We start from the raw sequence: 21,069 nt of genomic DNA, 5'->3' as shown, positions 1-21,069 counted from the left end.
TTAATTATTGATGCATGGGTATTTGCATTGTAGAGCTGATATAGTCTTGGAACCTAGAGCGGGACTGCTAGGAACTGCCTGTAGAAAGGTACGTAAGTACAGACTGAGACAGCCAGCGGGTTTTGCATGCTTATATGTTGCATTTTTGTGTCATATTATTATGCAGCATGTGCATATCATATTGTTCCTGTCCATCTTGTGAGATGAGCCATGTAGGGCCGCTCAGCCCTGTCTGGACGGGTGATGTCTAGTGCCTAGTGACTGACGGGTCATGGGTGATTAGCATCTGGGGACACAGTCCACGTCCTATAGGAATGAGCAGTGTACATAGGGTTTGCTCCCCGGGTTGTACCACTCATGTCCTAGGCACCTTTACTGAGAATTTGTATACAGTTATCCCATATATGGATACCCTATCATTTGCATGCATCATATTTGTATGTTTTACCCAGTGCTTTCGTATTGAGCTTAGAGCTCACGTCCAGTCTTTTCTCTGTATTTGGACACCCCATTCGACGGGGCAAGTGTAGGTGCAGGATTGAGCACCAGGAGCTTGGAGTAGCCAGTGACCAGTGAAGTCAACATGATTAGCTGTAGGTTTTGCCTTTAGGCTATTTATTCAATTTGGTTGTATAAATCAAATTGGTTTAACCGGTTGTATTCTGCTAGTCTATTTTTATTTAAGTCTTCCGCAGCGATTTATTTAATGCATGTTTAATTATGCTCTTAACTCTGATTAGGTAGCGGATCCGGGTAGGGTCGCTACACTTTTTTGTATCAGAGCGCATGCATGCAAGAGACTTGGGATATAGTAATGAGACTTTGGGTTATCCTTATAGGATTGATGAGACCTTGGAAGAGGTGATGATGCGGCAATTATTTTGCCCAGAGACTATCATAATCGGCAGGATTTTTGAAGATTTGGCTTATGGGATACCAGCAAGTGCGGACAGGAGTGATTGATCGTGTCCGAGTTTTCAAGATTTCTACTCAGGTGGATCCTAGTTTTGGATAGAGTACCGGATTCCAGAGGCAGTGGAAGAGGATTGGATGGGACACACTTGATGTTTGCATCTGTATCGTCCGTACCATGATGACACTACTCTGAAGATTCTCCACTAGTAGTTGGATAGATTGTCAGATAGACCTTTACCAAGGAATGCCTCGAGTTCCTAAGGCACGACAGGTTTCAAGCGTAAGGTCATTAAACTTATGCAGAACATAGTTTTGCCGGTATGCTTGTACCGATGCGTTCGGTAGGCACACGGGAAACTTCATGTTCAAAATCATGATATGAATACAAGAAGAATGCTGATTGTAGATCATGAGAAGAAGGGGTCGACTGACATGCACTGACGCAGAGCATAGCTGGTTAGCTATCACGAGCCATTTCTCCAGAGTTCTTCATAGGAGGACATGTAGAGAAACTTGGTCGGGAGTATGCTTGTATCGATGTGTGTATCGATTAGAAGCTTCATGATCAGGAAACGAAGACTAGTACGATGATTTAAATACTGTATTGATGTAGTTGTAAACAATATTTCAGTTGTAGTGAATCATCATACTTTAGTTGTATCATTTCAAGTTCGATTGTACATTTCATTGTATTTTGAATACTGTATGTATTACATAAGATTGTAATAAAGAAAATTGTACATAACTTGAAATAAGTGATACATGTTTTATTTATCCAGTAATTTGTGGATGATTGCATGATTGTGCGGAAGTTTGGATTGGGTTTAGTTGATTAGCGTTCAACTGCTGTAGCTCATGGGATTTGAGTGGGCCGACTGTGACTGTTTGACTTGTGGTTAGTCTAGGTGTTTTCCTAGGATTGACCTAGTTAGTCAGTGGACTATGTTAGTGCCAGCGATGAGTGGACTCATCTAGAGGCATTAAGGGTATTGTTTGGTTTAAAACGTTGAACTTTGTTCTAGGTTGTTTCCTTAGAACAGGTTGTCTGACCTTTGTTAGGTTGAGATTTGTGATGATGGGTTTTCATCGGGATACCAGGTCCAGTATATGCCGAGAGTTGTGGACTTTGACCATGACTAGACGTTATGGAGCGCGACCCTATGCCAGTGTTACTTTGGGAGTCCCTGTACTTCAAAGGGTACCTGGGAGCCTTTGTGCTTCAGGATTGGCGGTGGGAAGGCTACTCAGTCTAGGAATTTGGTAGCAGTCACGACAGGGTATGACCTTGGATTAAGATATCAAGTTTGATATCGATGGTTCGATATCGTCTGGTGTGCCAGAGATATAGTTTGAGTATTCTGCTGTAGGAACCAGTCATGGAGGGATTTCTTGACAAGTGTGTACTCTGAGCAGATAGGTTTTAACCTTTGAGTTACTGCTAGACGTATGGATTTAGTAGGTGGACGGATTTCTACCAGCGATGACTAGGGGTTGTCATCAGAGTTGTGGTTAGAATTTCCTTGTGATAGGAATTATCCAAGATACTGGATGGAATGTTGTTTTAAGACTTAGACTCGAATACAAGGACTACTCCATGATGATTGACTTAATCTGTGATAGATTATTTCAGACGCTAAGGATTGTACAGAGCTATCTGAGATATGAGGGAAGCGTGGCCTATACCCGTGAAGCCTTGGTGGTTGTCCAGGTGGGTTAACATGGTAAGCTACCTTAGTCTTAAATTGTTGCACAATCTTAGCGAGGGATATAATCAGGAGAGTGTTCGAAGATTGTAAGAATCTTGGAGATTCGTTAGTTATGATTCTGAATTTGACGAATCGTGATATTCATCCTGGATGAACGAAGCAAGGATAGTTAGTGCAGTGTTTGCGCTAAGTACTGTCTGATATTTTCAGAGATTGAGCGTAGGATTTTCCATGGGATGGAATGTGCTTATTTTATCTTGATGTTTGCCTTGGTTGAACAAGACAACGATTAGTAGTGCTAAGGTGGCACGGAATCTGTGCTAATGACTACTAGTGTCAATTGGCTAACTCTTTCAGAATTAGGTTGATTAAGTTCAACATACGAGGTAGCTGTCAGTAGTGAGGCACGAGATTGTGTCGATAGACTACTAATAGATATTTACTGGTTATCAATCATGAGTGTGTTGAAACCAAAACGATTTTGGTATTCCAAGTGTTTGGAAATAATTATTCGTGTCATCTGAGTCATGGTTATTGATTGAGCCACGTAGGTTTAGATGATCAGTGGTTGTCTGATCAAATGAGCGCGAACATCAGTAGTTCGACGATATTGATAGGGTAAATCCAATCAGTGATGATTTTGATAGAGCAATCGAAGAATACATGGGGTAGTGTTTTGCCGCTTAGTGCTTAGGAGATGAGTACTTGGTACAGTCTCAGAGCATTTGACAATTTTGATGATTTAGAATCTCTAGGTTTGCCAGAGACGAATCTATCGAAAGATTGAATTGACTTGTATGGTCAAGTTAGGTGATAATTTGACGGTGGAGACAAGCGAAGGAATTGGTAACTCCCTGGATAGCTTTCTTGTCATGATGTCTTAAGTATGCCATTGGGTTTAGGATCCAACAAGGATTGGATGCTTCTATGGACATCAATTGTTTGATTGTGGGATGTGACATTAACCGGGATCTAGTTCTCGAGGTCCGGCAGGGGGTGTCATTAATTTTCAGCAAGTGATGTGCGATGTGTGACTGAGATAGTCAAGGGTCGACTTAGTAGCCAACGAGGTTTGCCTTTGGGATCGAAGATTTCGCAAGATCGTGACGGATTGAAATTGTTCTTTCAAGTGAGTGAGTCACATCTATGCGGATTGTTTTGTCAATAATATTGCGCGTTAGCAATGATCGATATCTGGATGTGCGTCGGGTGGCAAGTTACTTCGAGCACAAGTGTTTTCCAGGATCGACTAAGAAATCGACGAATTAGTTCGTTCAGTGCTGAGACTGATGCGTTCAGCAAGGGAGCGGTTTGACTATTGAGAATCCGTTGGAATTTAGTTTCCAGGATCTTTATGATTCGACCTTGTGAGGTTGGGACAAGCTATGATGGTATCATCAGAAATTCCATGATGAGAAATACTAAGTGAAATTACTATCGAGTTTCCAGACAAAATAGGAAGCGTTTCCATATGTCTGTGCACTGTGGAATGTCCCAGTCGAGCATATTGGTGGGAGCTTGCCTTAGTCTTGATGTGTGTACAGTGGTTGCGGGTATGTATGACTATCAGGAGGATGTCCAACGATTGGGATTCATGGGTGAATAACCTATGGGTGAGGTGATGTAGATCATTAGAGGTGTAATAACTTCTATTGCAATGTATACGTGATTTAGCAGGCCAATGGCTAGGAGATGAATTAGTGTCATTATTAGTGATCGATGATAGTTTTCATCAAGGCATAGTGCTGAGTTATACTGAGAAACGTGAACTGTGATTTGCACTGGACATGGTATTGAATTCCCCGTATTGCTTGGGAAGCTTTTTGCTTTGGTAAGGCATTGGAAGGATGACCATTCTGAAAATCGTGTTAAGCAGTTATGTTGTAGTATGACCTTGTGTCAACTAGATTCGCTTGGGGAGAAATTTGAGTTTTGTTGTGTCGGCACAGTGTTGGGAAAAGTGTTTCCTAACCAGAGGTGTTGAGCACCGAGAACTTTCGGAACCATTAGATGGTTAGTTTTGATTAGTGATTCGACGAATGCAGTAAAACCAGTCAGGTTATGACTTGGTCTTCATTAGTTTTGAGCGTCTCCGTCTCTTAGACCGAGATACTTGCTGTAGGTATCGAGACGAGCTTTGCGTGAGCAGGCTGAAGCTCCCGTAACTTTTACCCGATCGAAAGTTATGTCCGTTTGAAAGTGCAGAGCCTGTTCCTCCGATCCACAATTCGAGAGACCAAACAACAAAGAATTCATTCACTGTTGGGTGCGATCATACCAGCACTAATGCACCGGATCCCATCAGAACTTCAAAGTTAAGCGTGCTTGGGCGAGAGCAGTACTAGAATGGGTGACCCCCTGGAAATTCCTCGTGTTGCACCCCTTTTTCATTAATTTCTTTTTTTATTACTCGTACTTCTTGTTTCTCCGATTCCTCGCCGTCCTATTCCCGACTCTTTCAGTCCAATCCACGGATAGAAAAGATGCAATAGACTGAATCACACGACGTGGAAGTGCGATCAGGGTGACGCGGCCCGCTTCGTTTGGCCCCAGCGCGCCCTACGGGAAAAACGACCCGAAAGGCCATCTTTGGGTTGGAATTTGAGCGTCTTCGTCTCTTAGACCGAGAAGCGCACTATAGGTATCGAGACGAGCTTCACGTGAGCAGGCTGAAGCTTTCGTAACTCTAAGCCGATCGAAAGTTATGTTCGTTTGAAAGTGCAGCGCCTGTTCCACCGATCCGCAATTCGAGAGACAAAACAATAAAGAATTCATTCACTGTTGGGTATGATCATACCAGCACTAATGCACCGGATCCCTTCAAAACTCCGAAGTTAAGCGTGCTTGGGCGAGAGCAGCACTAGAATGGGTGACCCCTGGGAATTTCTCGTGTTGCACCCTTTTTTTATTAATTTATTTTTTTATTACTCGTACTTCTTGTTCCTTCGATTTCTTGCCATCCTATTCCTGACTCTTACAGTTCAATCCTCGGATAGAAAAGATGCAATAGACATAATCACATGACGTGGACGTGCGATCTGGGTGACACGGGCCGCTTCGGTGTGTCCCAGCGTGCACTATGGGAAAATGACACAAAAGACCATCTTCGGGTTGGAATTTGAGCGTCTTCTACTCTTAACTGAGATGCGCGATGTAGGTATCGAGATGAGCTTCGCGTGAGAAGGCTGAAGCTCGCGTAACTCTCAACCGATCGAAAGTTATGTCCGTTTGAAAGAGCATCTCCTGTTCCCCCGATCCGCAATTCGAGAGACAAATTAATAAAGAATTCATTGACTGTTGGGTGCGATCATACCAGCACTAATGCATTGGATCCCATAATAACTTTGAAGTTAAGTGTGCTTGGGCCAGAGCAGTACTAGGATGGGTGACCCCCTGGGAATTCCTCGTTTTGCACCCCTTTTTCATTAATTTTTTTTATAACTCGTACTTCTTGTTCCTACGATTCCTCGCCATCCTATTCCCGACTCTTACTGTCCAATCCTCTGATAGAAAAGATGCAATAGACTTAATCACACAACGTGGACGTGCGATCTGGGTGACGCGGGCCGTTTGATGGGTCCCAGCACGCGCTACGGGAAAAACGACCCGAAAGACCATCTTTGGGTTGGAATTTGAGCGTCTTCGTCTCTTAGACCAAGATGCGCGCTGTAGGTATCAAGACGATCTTCGCGTGAGCAGGCTGAAGCTCCCGTAACTCTCAGCCGATCAAAAGTTATGTCCGTTGTAAAGTGCATCTCCTGTTCCTTCGATCCACAATTCGAGAGACAAAACAATAAAGAATTCATTCACTGTTGGGTGCGATCATAACAGCACTTATGCACCAGATCCCATCAGAACTCTGAAGTTAAGTGTTCTTGGGCAAGAGCAGAACTAGGATTGGTGACCTCCTGGGAAGTCCTCGTGTTGCACCTCTTTTTCATTAATTTCTTTTTTATTACTCGTACTTCTTGTTCCTCGGATTCTTCGCCATCCTATTCCCGACTCTTACAGTCCAATCCTCGGATAGAAAAGATGCAACAGACTGAATCACTTGATATGGACGTGCGATCTGGGTGACGCGGGCCGCTTCGGTGGGTCGCAGCATGCCCTACAGGAAAAACGACTCAAAAGACCATCTCCTGGTTGGAATTTGTGCGTCTCCGACTCTTAGACCGAGATGCTTGTTGTAGGTATCGAGATGAGCTTCGTGTGAGCAGGCTGAAGCTCCCGTAACTCTCAGCCGGTCAAAAGTTATGTCCGTTTGAAAGTGCAGCGCCTATTCCTCCGATCCGCAATTCAAGAGACAAAACAACAAAGAATTCATTCACTGTTGGGTGTGATCATACCAGCACTAATGCACCGGATCCCATCAGAACTCTGAAGTTAAGAGTGCATTAGCGATAGCAGTACTAGGATGGGTGAGCCCCTGGGAAGTCCTCGTGTTGAACCTCTTTTTCATTAATTTATTTTTTTTATTACTCATAATTTTTGTTCCTTCGAATCCTCGCCGTCCTATTCTCGACTCTTTCAGTCCAATCAGCGGATAAAAAAGATGCAATAGACTGAATCACAAGACGTGTACCTGCGATCTGGGTAACGCGGCCAGCTTTGGTGGGTCCCAACGTGCAATACATGAAAAACGACCCAAAAGACCATCTTCGGGTTGAATTTGAGCATCTCCATCTCTTAAACCAAGATGCGCGCTGTAGGTATCGAGACGAGCTTCGCATGAGCAAGCTGAAGCTCCCGTAACTCTCAGCCGATCGAAAGATATGTCCGTTTGAAAGTGCAGCGCCTGTTCCTCCGATCCGCACTTTGAGAGACAAATCAATAAATAATTCATTCACTGTTGGGTGCGATCATACCAGTACTAATGAACCGGATCCCATCAGAACTCCGATGTTAAGCGTGCTTGGGCGAGAGCAGTACTAGGATTGGTGACCCCCTGGGAAGTCCTCGTGTTGCACCGATTTTTCATTAATTTCTTTTTTTATTACTCGTACTTCTTGTTCCTCCGATTCCTCGCCGTCATATTCATGACTCTTACAGTCCAATCCTCGGATAGAAAAGATGCAATAGACTTAATCACATGACGTGGACGTGCGATCTGGGTGACGCAGGCCGCTTTGGTGGGTCCCAGCGCGCCCTATGGGAAAAATGACCCGAAAGACCATCTTTGGGTTGGAATTTGAGCGTCTGAATCTCTTAAACTGAGATGCGTGTTGTAGGTATCGAGACGAGCTTCGCGTGAGCAAGCTGAAGCTCCCGTAACTCTCAGCCGATCGAAAGTTATGTCCGTTTGAAAGTGCAGCACCTGTTCCTCCGATCCGCAATTCGAGAGACAAAACAATAAGGAATTCATTCACTATTGGGTGCAATCATACCAGCACTAATGCACCGGATCCCATCAGAACTCCGAAGTTAAGCGTGCTTGGGCGAGAGCAGTACTAGGATAATTTACCCACTTGGAAGTCCTCGGAGGAACAGGTGCTGCACTTTCAAACGCAAAGCTCATCTCGATACCTACAACACGCATCTCAGTCCAAAACGAACCGAAAGACCATCTCCGAGTTGGAATTTGAGCGTCTCTGTCTCTTAGACTGAGATGCGTGTTGTAGGTATTGAGATGAGCTTTGCGTTTGAAAGTGCAGCACCTGTTCCTCCGATCCGCAATTCGAGAGACAAAACAATAATGAATTCATTCACTGTTCGGTGCGATCATAACAACACTAATGCATCGGTTCTCATCAAAACTCCGAAGTTAAACGTGCTTGGGCGAGAGCACTTCTAGGATGCGTGACCCCCTGGGAAAGTCCTCGTGTTGCACCCCTTTCTCATTAATTTATTTTTTTATTACTCAGACTTCTTGTTCCTACGATTCCTCGCCGTCCTATTCCCGACTCTTTCAGTCCAATCCGCGGATAGAAAAGATGCAATAGACTAAATCACACGACGTGGACGTGCGAACTAGGTGACGCAAACCGTTTTGGTGGATCCCAGCGCGCCCTATGGGAAAAGTGACCCAAAAGACCATCTCCGGGTTGGAATTTGTGCGTATCCGTCTCTTAAACCGAGATGCGCACTATAGGTATCGAGACGAGCTTTGCGTGAGCAGGTTGAAGCTTTCGTAACTCTAAGCCGATCGAAAGTTATGTTCGTTTGAAAGTGCAGCGCCTGTTCCACCGATCCGCAATTCGAGAGACAAAACAATAAAGAATTCATTCACTGTTGGGTATGATCATACCAGCACTAATGCACCGGATCCCTTCAAAACTCCGAAGTTAAGCGTGCTTGGGCGAGAGCAGCACTAGAATGGGTGACCCCTGGGAATTTCTCGTGTTGCACCCTTTTTTTATTAATTTATTTTTTTATTACTCGTACTTCTTGTTCCTTCGATTTCTTGCCATCCTATTCCTGACTCTTACAGTTCAATCCTCGGATAGAAAAGATGCAATAGACATAATCACATGACGTGGACGTGCGATCTGGGTGACACGGGCCGCTTCGGTGTGTCCCAGCGCGCCGTACGGGAAAAACAACCTGAAAGACCATCTTCGGGTTTGAATTTGTACGTCTCCATCTCTTAGACCAAGATGCGCACTGTAGGTATCGAGATGAGCTTCGCGTGAGCTGGATGAAGCTCCCGTAACTCCCAGTCTATCAAAAGTTATGTCCGTTTAAAAGTGCAGCGCCCATTCCTCCGATCCGCAATTCTAGAGACAAAACAACAAAGAATTCATTCTCAGTTGGGTGCGAGCATACCAGCACTAATGCACCGGATCCCATCAGAACTCCGAAGTTAAGCGTGCTTGGGCGAGAGCAGTACTAGGATGGGTGACCTCCTAGGAAGTTCTCGTATTGCACCCCTTTTTCATTAATTTCATTTTTTTATTACTCGTGTTGGAGAACGACGATCAGATCAATCAGAATTGATACCCGGTGCAGCGGAAGTTTAAAAATTTTATATATGGAACGATTCCATAATGGGTATCAAAACTTTACGATTAAATTGTGTGTGTAAAAATTAAATAACAATTCTAAATTTTTACCTCCAATCTCGAATCGAGATTATGGACACCAACAGATTGCTCTGCTCTTGTTGTATCTCACAGGAACTGATGGACGAACTGTTCTTCAATCAGGTCCACGAACAGAGATTTAATCCCTCTGATAGATTGTACTAAAAAATCTATCAGAAGTTTCTACGAAGAGAATTAACGAATTTGATCCGTTAAACCAGACTGTAATTCAAAAATTCACAGACTGGATTTTTCCCGAGCAGAGGGGAGGGGGGCGGCCACTATTTGAGAGAAAACTAGGGTTTTTCGAAAATTGTGACCTGTGTTGTGTAATTTCTGTACTGCAATAACTTATTTATAATGTAGGCCGCTAACAGCTTAGGGCCCATTAGTCATAAGTTCAAGCCTGACAAGCAAAGCCCGCATGTTCAGAAATTAATATAAAATTCATCGTGACTCTAATTGATAAACCGATTTTACCAATGTTCACAGAAACCATTTCTGCATCTTCTAAAGTCAAGATAAATTTTCTGAATCCGAATTCAGTGATTTCCAAAAATGCCCATCCCTATGTCATTTTAGGAAATCTTACTCCTCTACTCTTAAATAAGAAGTCCAACTTCTTTGTTCATTAAATTTAACTCTTTAAATTTAACTATCTCAACGGGGATTAAAAATCCATTACTCTATGTGACCCTCAATGGTTCAGGGATACAGCTAGCCGTGGGCTCACAACTCCTTGTGACTCGAAACAACAATTTCCGACTTGCCCATCGAATCATGGTAAGAGCGCCTAGCAACATTGCCCCATGATTCCCTAGGTATCACTGATAGTGCCTGCAAGAACCAATAGATTTTGGTTAGCGTACAGTACGGTCCCTTCATCCAAATATCCCGATCGAATCAACAACCATTGGTAAATCGAGAGTCGTTCGAGATTCGATAACTATGCAATACATCTTGAAGATCAAATAGTGACATCGCATGTGCTACTAAGAAACCATTTCTTAAAACACATCATGTACTCTGGCCAGAGATTCGTCACACTAATATCTCCTCAGATCGCATAGGATATCCACACTCGCAAATATGTGGTGAATCCTTGACAACAAAGCATCGACTCCTATATGTGTTGTAACTCTACCCAATCCCGACACCTGATGACCCCAATAGAGTCGGTAAACGAGTCAAAGCACAGTACTAGCATATAGAGTCTCAATGATGTTTCAAGTAGTAAGGACTAATGGTGTACAACCAAAACCGCGGACTTTATCCACTCGATAAGTGATAACCACTTGGAAAGTCCGGATAGGGTAGTTCGATCATTCATCATATGAATATCCATTTGCATGCTTCGAACATCTCTATGTTCCCTACCAATGAAACGTGGTACTCTGCATCGCAAATGCTAGTCTCAAACTCGAGCGATCCTTATCCTTATTAACGGACGGCTCAATTGACTAGGAACAGTTTAGAATATACAGTGACTATAAGATGTGTTTCATGATAGACATCCCCATGTTCTACCACATCTTACATACACTATAGTATATTCAAGGTCTTTATCAAAACAACAATAGTATATCACAATATAACAATATGAAGAAAGATAAAGTCATTGCCAATAATAAAAGTGTAAATTATATTAAACAAAAGATTGTTTATACAAAGAGTCATCAAAGCCCTTAGCCACAAGTTGGCTCACCGGGCACCCACTCTTTCAACTCATACTTCTCGTTCCTCCGATTCCTCTCCGTCCTATTCCCGACTCTTTCAGTCCAATCCGCGGATAGAAAAGATGTAATAGACTGAATCACACGACGTGGACGTGCGATCTGGGTGATGCGGGCCGCTTCAGTGGGTCCCAGTGCCCTACAAAAAAAAACCCTAAAGACCATCTCCGGGTTGGAATTTGAGCGTCTCCGTCTCTTAGACTAAGATGGGCCCTGTAGGTATCGAGATGAGCTACGTGTGGGCAGGGTGAAGCTCCCGTAACTCTCAGCCTATCGAAAGTTATGTTCATTTGAAAGTGTAGCGCCTGTTCCTTCGATCCGCAATTCGAGAGACAAAACAATAAAGAATTCATACACTGTTGGGTGCGATCATACCAGCACTAATGCACCGGATCCCATCAAAACTCCAAAGTTAAGCGTGCTTGGACGAGAGCAGTACTAGGATGGGTTGGGTGACCCCCTGGGAAGTCCTCGTGTTGCACCTCTTTTTCATTAATTTCTTTTTTTATTACTCGTACTTCTTGTTCCTCCGATTCCTCGCCGTCCTATTCCTGACTCTTACAGTCCAATCCTTGGATAGAAAAGATGCAATAGACTGAATCACACGATGTGGACGTGCGATCTGGGTGACGCGGGCTGCTTCTGTAGTAACCCGCATTTCTGATTAGTGATTAAATAGTAATTAATCATGTGATCATGTTTAGATTTAGTAAGACATGATTAAGTAAGTTCCTGTTGGAATAATGGACTTCAGAAATGGATTCAGAGCACTCAAATTAGTTGAATTGGTTCAGCAGGATCGGACGGTCCGATGAGGAGTTTGGACGATTCGAAGTGGATCGGAAGCTCCGTGCTAGGATCGGAGGCTCCGATCGAGATCGGACGCTCCGTCGGCAAGATCGGAAGCTGCGATCTGGACCAGGGTGCACGTCATTTTTTACGTCAGCAAGGTGACGTCATGGCTGACGTAATATTGAGCAATCGGATGCTCTGAAGGTGCGATCGGAGGTTCCGATCGAGTTCGGACGGTCCGAACCGAGTTCGGAGGCTCCGAATGTTGCCTATAAATAGAGGGTCCGAGAATTCATTTTCTCGGACCAATTTCCTCTCTTCTCTCTGATTCCTAAGCCTTCTAACTCAGATCTAGGGAGATCTAGGCGTCCTACGGGGAATCCGAAAGTGGCTTAGTGATCTAGACGTCGTCGCGGAGATTTGGCCTAGTTTTGAGGCTATCGTCAGCAAAGGGCTAACGACGGACGCAGGTATAGCTTTGGCATCCTAAAAATATTTAGGAGTATGCAATAGCTTAGTTAAGGCTTTTAGAGCTTTATTGTTGATGCATGGATATTTGCATTGTAGTAGCAGTAGACTGGACTAGTAGGCTTGGAGTCTATGTCAGTGGAGCTAGGTTTGACCAGCGGTGTTAGAGGTACGTAAGTACTGACCGAGATAGCCGACATGATATATTTGCTTATATGTTGCATGAGTATGTGCTATATGTTTTATCATGTTTTAGCATGTTTCACCGTCTTAGCACATACATGATTTTACGTGTGACTGCATCCGGAGAGATGTGAGTCATTGACAGTCTCCATAGGGAACGATGATCTCATTTTGTACTCGAGTCAGGTATGACAATTTTCATAGGTAGCTTGTATCCTGTTTTAGATTTGGGTCAGGATGGGGTTGGCTCAGCCCTGATATGGAATATATGAGTACCCCGCGGAGTAGCTATCTAGCCGGTACTGTATACTCTCGGCGCCATGAGCAGGTGTTTTCAATTGAGTTTTAAATCATCTATGTGCGCATATTTGTATTTATATCATTGCTTCGTATTGAGCATTCTAGCTCACGCCCCTGTATTTGGGTATTGTGTACCTTGTGGCGGGGCAGGTTTGAGGCTGGACGGTCCAGGCGGCTCTCAGCAGGATTGAGCTTTGGGGAGTGCGAGGTTGTAGAGGGTAGGGATTTATTTACCCTGAACCTTCGATTTGGTTGTATAACAGTACTTATACACTTGTGATAGCGTCGGTTGTATTCTGCCGACTGGATTGGTTGTATTTTAATTATCCTCTCTTTACACTTTAAGATTTTATTGCATGCGATTTTACTATAACTCTGATTAGATAGTGGATCCGGGTTAGGTCACTACATTTTTGGTATCAGAGCGACGCATTGCACTGGGAATTTGGTAAAGCGGATTAAGTAATTATCTGTTCTTATGTAACAGATGGCAGATTTCGACGAAAGTCACGGTAGCGTAGACGGCGGTCGCTGGGGAGATCCAGATGATCGTAGACATCGGGGACAGCCCGAGGAGCACAGGCGAGTGATCATGCGTAGATTCAAAGAAGTTAGCCCGAAGCCTTTGACGGGTGGTGAGACAGCTGAAGAGGCGAAGGATTGGATGGAGAGGATGGAGCAGTGCTTCCAGGAGTTCTGTTGCACGGCTGAGGATAGGATGGAGATTCTTGCCTTTATGCTTGAGGGCAGAGCGAGGAAGTGGTGGAGATCTACTTCCGCACCGTTCATAGCAGCTAGAGGTGCAGCTACTTGGGTGGAGTTCTGTACTGGTTATCAGAGATTTTATTTTCCTCCAGCTATTCGTCAGGCAAAAGCCAGTGAGTTGTTGAGTTTGCGACAGGGAACGATGAAGATCGAGGAGTACCAGCAGAAGTTCTTTGATCTGCTACCCTTTTGTCCTCATATTGCTAATAGTTCTATGGCAAAGTTTGATCATTTCCTTCAGGGATTGAACCCTGACATTCATCGGATGGTTGCTGTGGGTGGCGATGGGACTTACGAGGATTTGGTGGACCGTTGTCGCCAGGCAGAGGACAGTATTCGAAGGAACAGGGGACTTTACTCTTCTTCTTACAGGCCAGCGAGCTCTAGTCCTTTGGGTCCGAGAGGACAGTCCTTCAAGAAGCTAGGAGGTACTTCTTCTTCTTCCTCTGGATCTGGTGGAGTGCATAACTTTGGTGGCCAAAGGCCGAACCATTGTCGTCAGTGCCGACGTAGACATCTGCCAGGGCAGTGTGGTCGATCGACCACTGCATGTTTCCAGTGTGGCCAGGAGGGTCACATGAAGAGAGATTGTCCTATGCTGATTGGGGCAGCGAGTGGTTCCGGAGGTTCTCAGGCATCTGTCCAGCCACCCCATTACTAGCAGCCACCTTTCCAGCAGCAGTATTCGCTGCAGCGCCAGCAGCCACGACAATCTCAGAGACAGCCTACTCAGACACCTTCTCGGGGTCATTCTTCGTTGAGGCCACGTGCCCAGGGTCAGGTCTTTGCGCTTAACCAGGAGCAGGCAGAGGCTAACAGTGATCGGATGATAGCAGGTATCTGTAGTTTATGTGGTTTTCATGCATATGTTTTAATTGATACCGGTGCATCGCATTCTTTTGTCTCAGCACGTTTTGCTAAGAAGTATAAGTTGCCATATATTCCTCTAGACGTGTTATTAGTGGTTTGTACTCCTATGGGTAGCGAGGTTTTAGCCAAGCGTCTAGTTGTGGGTTGTGTTTTGGATTTAGAGGGACATTAGCTTAGTGCTAACCTAATGATTCTAGCGATGGAAGATTTCGATTGCATCATTGGGATAGATCTATTGACTATCTACCGAGCGATAGTGGATTGCTATCAGAGGTTTGTTCAGTTTCGTCCAGAGGATGACGAGTCGTGGTATTTCTATGGTGAGGGAGCGCGACCCCCGATGCCAGTGGTTTTATCTCTGAAGGCCCGGCGTGCGTTAGAGTCTGGCGGGGAAGGCTACCTTATCTACGCCATTGACGCATCCTTAGGAGAGCTAGATATCCAAGAGATACCAGTGGTTCGTGAATTTCCAGATGTGTTTCCGTAGGAGATTCCAGGTTTACCACCAGTAAGGGAAATTGAGTTTGGCATTGAGTTAGTGCCAGGGACTGCACCGATTTCCAGAACTCCTTACCGATTGGCACCGTCAGAAATGAAGGAGCTGCAGAAGCAATTGCAAGATCTTCTTGATAAGGGTTATATTCGACCTAGTGTTTTGCCATGGGGAGCCCCAGTACTGTTTGTCAAGAAAAAGGATGGTTCGATGCGGTTATGTATTGACTACCATCAGTTGAATCAGGTGACAGTGAAGAATAAGTATCCTCTTCCACGGATAGACGATCTTTTTGATCAGTTGCAGGGTACTTCTGTCTATTCGAAGATTGATCTTCGGTCTGGGTATCATCAGTTGCGAGTTCGACAGGAGGATGTCTCGAAGACAGCATTTCGTACGCGGTATGGACACTATGAGTTTCTAGTGATGCCGTTTGGTTTGACGAATGCTCCAGCTGTTTTTATGGATCTGATGAATAGTGCTTTCCGCGACTTTCTGGATAAGTTTGTGGTGGTGTTCATCGATGACATTTTGGTGTACTCTTGCAGCATGGATGAGCATGCCTACCATCTCTATACTGTACTGCAGGTCTTGAGGGAGAGACAGTTGTATGCGAAGCTGAGTAAGTGTGACTTTTGGATTGACCGAGTTGTGTTCCTTGGTCATGTCATTTCTCAGGATGGTGTATCTGTTGATCCTAGCAAGATAGAGGCTATTTTGAATTGGTCACGTCCGACTACAGCTTCTAAGATTCGTAGTTTCCTTGGTTTAGCATGTAGTAGCCCGTGCCCTAATTGAGTAATTAAAGGATTAATGCTAATTAAATAAATTGGGGATTGGACGGATCGGAAGCTCCGAAGGGACGATCGGAAGCTCCGATCGGGATCGGAAGCTCCGATGATATTACGTCATCCATGACGTGTGGCTGGATCGGAAGCTCCGATCAGGACCGGAGGCTCCGATCACCCCTATCCGGAGTCATCAAGTGATATTTTGACACGTGGCAGATCAGGATCTTCGGAAGCTCCGATGGCAGGATCGGACGTTCCGATCGAGGTTCGGATGTTCCGATCGAGGATCGGAGGCTCCGATCGTTGTCTATAAATAGAAGGCCGAGACTTCATTTCTCCTTGCCAATTCCGGATTTCCTCTCTATTTTTAGTCATATTCGAGTTGTTCTAGCCTTCCTAGGCTTGAACCGGGAGTCGTCTAGACGTTCGGTAGTCGTAGCGGAGTTGTGCCCAAGTTCTGGAGGCATCGACATCAAAGGGCTAACGACGGACGAAGGTATAGCTTTTGCTCCCTATAAATATTTAGGAGTATGCAATAGCTTAGTTAAGGCTTTTAGAGCACTTTAATGATAGTAGTATCATTTGGCAGTGTAGAGTAGACTATAGGCGTGGACCTAGAGTTGGTAGAGCTTGCACTGTTTTGAGGTACGAAAGTACTGTTCGAGATATCCTGACTGAGTATGCATGTATTACGTGACTGCATGATTTATATGCCATGATATTATGCTGCATTCATTTGCATCTTGTTGTATCTCTTTCGAGATGTCTGTTAGTAGGGTTTTACCCTATCCTGTTAGTGGATGGACTTCCATCGATTTGGGTCCGTCGTATCCACAGTTATCTCGGTATGGGAGCCACCTCCTGAAGAGACGGCACAGCGTGCTACATACCAGGGCCCGGTCTGTCTCTGTTATCTGATCCTTGACCTCGAGTCTATAGGGAGTTCACTTTGCATGCATGTATACTCATACTCTCGCACTGAGCGTTTTATGCTCACGTCTCGTACTCTGTATTTTCTGGACACCCTATTCCATGGGGCAGGTTTGCGATTGGACGAGGAGGGTGGATCCAGGAGGGGCTAGTCAGTGGTTGGCCAGCTGGAGCTTCGTCTAGGCTTTATTACTGTTGTTTGGGTTTATACAACTATTCGATTTGGTTGTATATTATTGGATAATTACAGATTCCTTTACTTGGGATTGTATAATGTTATTGGTTTCCGCAGTTTTATTCTGATATCTATTTTATTAAGTTAATTGCATGCCTAAGTTCTGTTTAGTAGGTGATCCGGGTAAGGGTCACTACATTTATGGTATCAGAGCATGCAAAAGATTTCTTGGGATTTAGTCTCATCTTGAGGTATTTTTGTAGATGTCAAATCGTGACGACCAGAGTTCTCATGGCAGTGTTGGTGGGCGTTGGGGTGATGCCGACCGGGAACCTCGTCGAGAACGGCGTCATCGTCACCATGACGACGAGCGTTTCACTGTGCGTCGATTCTTAGCTATGGGTCCTAAGCCCTTAGTTGGAGGTGAGTCTCCGGAGGATGCGGAGAACTGGTTAGACCGCATGGAGACGACTTTTCAGACTTTCCAATGCACCGATGAGCAGAAGGTGGAGACCCTTGGCTATCTTCTGGATGGGCGTGCGCGCAGGTGGTGGAGGTTTACTTCTACACCTTTTGTTGCAGCGAGAGGAGTGGCCACCTGGGCCGAGTTTCGCACAGCTTTCCAAAAGCGGTATTTTCCTCCTGCACTCCGACAGTCGAAGGCAGGCGAGCTACTGAGTCTGCGACAGGGAACCATGTCTATCAATGAGTATCAGCAGAGGTTCTTTGATCTGCTATCCTATTGCCCCGAGATTGCTGATAGCTCAGAGATGAAGTATAATCTGTTCCTTCAGGGCCTTAACCCTGAGATCCATGACCGTGTGGCGGTTGGTGACGACATGTCCTACGAGGGTTTGGTGAGCCGTTGTCACCAGGCGGAGGACAGCATTCGGCGGAACAGGTCTTTCTCTCAGTCGAGACCTACTAGTTCTTTGGGTCCCCGTGCCCAAACTTTCAAGAAGTCTGGATCTTCTTCTTCCTCTGGTTCTGGAGGTGTTGTCCGTTTCGGTAAGAAGGACAAGTGTGATCACTGTGGGAAGAACCATCCATCCGACAAGTGCCGTAGAGCTTCTGGAGCTTGTTTCCGTTGTGAAGAGACTGGTCATATCCGGAGGGATTGTCCACAGTCTGGGGGAGGCGGTTCTGGATCTGGTTCAGGATCGGGTTCTCAGGCTACTGTACAGCAGAGGTCGCAGGGACAGTCTGCTGGGAGTTCTCATTTGAGGCCACGAGCTTCTGGCCAGGTGTTTGCCCTGAGACATGATCAGGCTGTGGAGGAGAATGAGAAAGTCATCGCAGGTACATTTATGCTTTATGGTATACCTGCTCTTGTACTTATTGACACTGGTGCATCTCATTCCTTCATTTCTGCACGTTTTGTTAAGAGGCATAAGTTACCATGCATTGCACTAGACGTAGTGATGTCTGTTTCTACTCCGACGGGCCAATCTGTTTTGGCTAAGCGTCTAGTGATGGGTTGCCCTTTAGAGTTCGAAGGGAACATTCTGTTAGCGAATCTCATGGTCCTGGCGATGGACGACTTTGATTGCATTCTGGGAATAGATGTGCTGACTACCTATCGAGCTTCAGTGGACTGCTATCAGAGATTAGTACGCTTTCATCCAAAAGGGAGTGAGAGTTGGTTTTTCTATGGTGAGGGAGCGCGACCCCCGATGCCTTTGGTATCAGCTTTGAGAGCCTGTCGAGCTCTAGAGTCTGGCGGGGAAGGCTACCTTATCTATGCAGTTGATTTTTCCGCTGAGAGTTTTGGGATAGAGAGCATTCCTGTTGTGGATGAATTTCCAGATGTGTTTCCTGATGAGATTCCGGGTTTTCCTCCTGCTAGGGAAGTCGAGTTTGGCATAGAGTTGATGCCGGGTACTTCGCCTGTTTCTAGAGCACCGTATCGTCTGGCTCCGTCAGAGATGCGTGAGTTAAAGAATCAGCTACAGGATCTTTTGGACAAGGGGTACATTCGTCCTAGTGTATCTCCTTGGGGAGCTCCTGTTCTCTTCGTAAAGAAGAAGGATGGGTCGATGCGGCTGTGCATTGACTATCGGCAGCTGAATCGAGTCACTGTGAAGAACAAGTATCCGTTGCCTCGTGTTGATGACTTGTTTGACCAGCTGCAGGGCACATCAATTTACTCCAAGATTGACTTGAGATCTGGGTATCATCAGTTGAGAGTCCGTGATCAGGACGTAGCCAAGACTGCATTCCGTACTCGCTATGGGCATTACGAGTTCCTAGTGATGCCATTTGGTTTGACTAATGCGCCGGCTATATTCATGGATCTGATGAACCGTGTCTTCAGGGAGTATTTGGACAAGTTTGTCGTGGTCTTCATTGACGACATCTTGGTGTATTCGCGTAATACGGAAGAGCATGTTTCTCACTTGCGGTTGGTACTACAGACTCTTCGAGATGAGCAGTTATACGCCAAGCTGAGCAAGTGTGAGTTCTGGATGGATAGAGTGGTCTTTCTTGGCCATATCATATCCAGGGAAGGGATTTCTGTTGATCCAAGGAATATTGAAGCGGTACTTAATTGGTCGCGTCCGACGACGGTTGCTGAGATCCGTAGTTTTCTGGGTCTAGCAGGGTATTATCGTCGCTTCATTCTGAATTTCTCTCAGTTAGCTCGACCGTTGACGCAGCTTACCCGCAAGGGTGTGGATTTTGAGTGGTCTTTCGAGTGTGAGGAGAATTTCCGTGAGCTTCGACGGCGGTTGACTTCTGCGCCGGTGTTAGCATTACCGTCAGGATCTGGAGGGTATGTAGTTTACACGGATGCTTCTCTTCAGGGGTTAGGTTGTGTCCTGACTCATAATGGGCATGTGATCGCATACGCTTCTAGACAGCTAAAGCTTCACGAGGACAACTACCCAGTCCATGATTTGGAGTTAGCAGCCATTGTGTTCGCTTTGAAGATCTGGCGTCATTATCTTTATGGCGAGAAATTTGAGATCTTCACCGACCATAAGAGTCTCAAGTATTTGTTCACTCAGGCAGAATTGAACATGAGACAGAGACGTTGGATGGACTTGCTTAAGGACTATGATTGCGAGATTAAGTACCATCCGGGAGCTGCTAATCTCACCGCTGATGCTTTGAGTCGCAAGGTGCGACTATCCGCACTTCAGACTTGTTCGATGTCTAGTGCGATCAGTGACTGTTGTACTTCAGGTTATACCTTCAAGCATAAGAAAGGTATGCAGAGTATCCAGATGTTTGCGATATTATCTGAGCCAGCCTTGTACTCGCGGATCCGAGATGCTCAGATGTCTGATTCAAAGACCCAGCGTTTAGCTCGTCTAGCTAACGAGGGTAGCTCGTCTGGATTTCATTATCAGTCAGATGGCTTTCTGTGTTTGTCTGGTAGGCTTGTGATTCCACAGGATGAAGAGTTGCGAGAGGAGATTTTATCTCAGGCACATCGCACTAAGTTGAGTATTCATCCTGGGAGCAACAAGATGTACAAGGATCTACGTACTCGTTTCTAGTGGAAGGGAATGAAACGCAGTGTTTATCAGTTTGTTTCGAGATGTTTGGTGTGTCAACAGGTCAAGGCAGAGCACCGACGACCTGGAGGATTGCTTCACAGTCTGCCTATTCCTGAATGGAAATGGGAGTTTATCACTATGGACTTTGTGACCCATTTGCCGGTATCCCCGAGGAACTGTGATGCTATCTGGGTGGTGGTGGACCGACTCACCAAGTCAGCGCATTTCATTGCCTATAGCCGAGAGTACTCTGTGGATCGCATGGCTCGGTTGTAAATTCAGGAGATCATCCGACTTCATGGAGTGCCTGTGAGCATTGTCAGCAATCGGGACCCCAGGTTTACTTCTAGGTTCTGGGGGAGTGTTCAGCGTGCGATGGGTACTACTCTCAGTTTGAGTACAGCCTATCATCCAGAGACTGATGGT

The 21,069-nt window shown here is 45.3% G+C and overlaps 4 non-coding genes and 7 pseudogenes across 4 annotated transcripts; all 11 read left to right on the top strand.

Annotated features, from left to right (window-relative positions):
* Window positions 1–4,885: 4,885 nt before the first annotated feature.
* Window positions 4,886–5,004, top strand: LOC140867882 (5S ribosomal RNA). The gene has a single exon (XR_012145321.1). It is a non-coding gene; the product is annotated as a 5S ribosomal RNA (ribosomal RNA).
* A 400-nt stretch (window positions 5,005–5,404) lies between these two features.
* Window positions 5,405–5,522, top strand: LOC140869403 (5S ribosomal RNA; annotated as a pseudogene).
* Window positions 5,523–5,920: 398 nt separating this feature from the next.
* LOC140869554 (5S ribosomal RNA) lies at window positions 5,921–6,039 on the top strand (annotated as a pseudogene).
* Window positions 6,040–6,435: 396 nt separating this feature from the next.
* Window positions 6,436–6,554, top strand: LOC140869604 (5S ribosomal RNA; annotated as a pseudogene).
* A 399-nt stretch (window positions 6,555–6,953) lies between these two features.
* Window positions 6,954–7,072, top strand: LOC140869700 (5S ribosomal RNA; annotated as a pseudogene).
* Window positions 7,073–7,472: 400 nt separating this feature from the next.
* On the top strand, window positions 7,473–7,591 carry LOC140868877 (5S ribosomal RNA). Its single transcript, XR_012146276.1, has one exon. It is a non-coding gene; the product is annotated as a 5S ribosomal RNA (ribosomal RNA).
* Window positions 7,592–7,991: 400 nt separating this feature from the next.
* LOC140869725 (5S ribosomal RNA) lies at window positions 7,992–8,120 on the top strand (annotated as a pseudogene).
* A 211-nt stretch (window positions 8,121–8,331) lies between these two features.
* LOC140869816 (5S ribosomal RNA) lies at window positions 8,332–8,451 on the top strand (annotated as a pseudogene).
* A 400-nt stretch (window positions 8,452–8,851) lies between these two features.
* Window positions 8,852–8,969, top strand: LOC140869402 (5S ribosomal RNA; annotated as a pseudogene).
* A 400-nt stretch (window positions 8,970–9,369) lies between these two features.
* Window positions 9,370–9,488, top strand: LOC140868003 (5S ribosomal RNA). The gene has a single exon (XR_012145441.1). It is a non-coding gene; the product is annotated as a 5S ribosomal RNA (ribosomal RNA).
* A 2,246-nt stretch (window positions 9,489–11,734) lies between these two features.
* On the top strand, window positions 11,735–11,858 carry LOC140869087 (5S ribosomal RNA). The gene has a single exon (XR_012146479.1). It is a non-coding gene; the product is annotated as a 5S ribosomal RNA (ribosomal RNA).
* The last annotated feature ends 9,211 nt before the right edge of the window (window positions 11,859–21,069 follow it).

The sequence above is a fragment of the Henckelia pumila genome, chromosome 4 (assembly GCF_033568475.1).
Source record: "Henckelia pumila isolate YLH828 chromosome 4, ASM3356847v2, whole genome shotgun sequence".
Taxonomy (NCBI): Eukaryota; Viridiplantae; Streptophyta; class Magnoliopsida; order Lamiales; family Gesneriaceae; genus Henckelia; species Henckelia pumila.
Note: the sequence above shows the minus strand (reverse complement) of the source record. Positions and strands in the feature narration are given on the sequence as shown.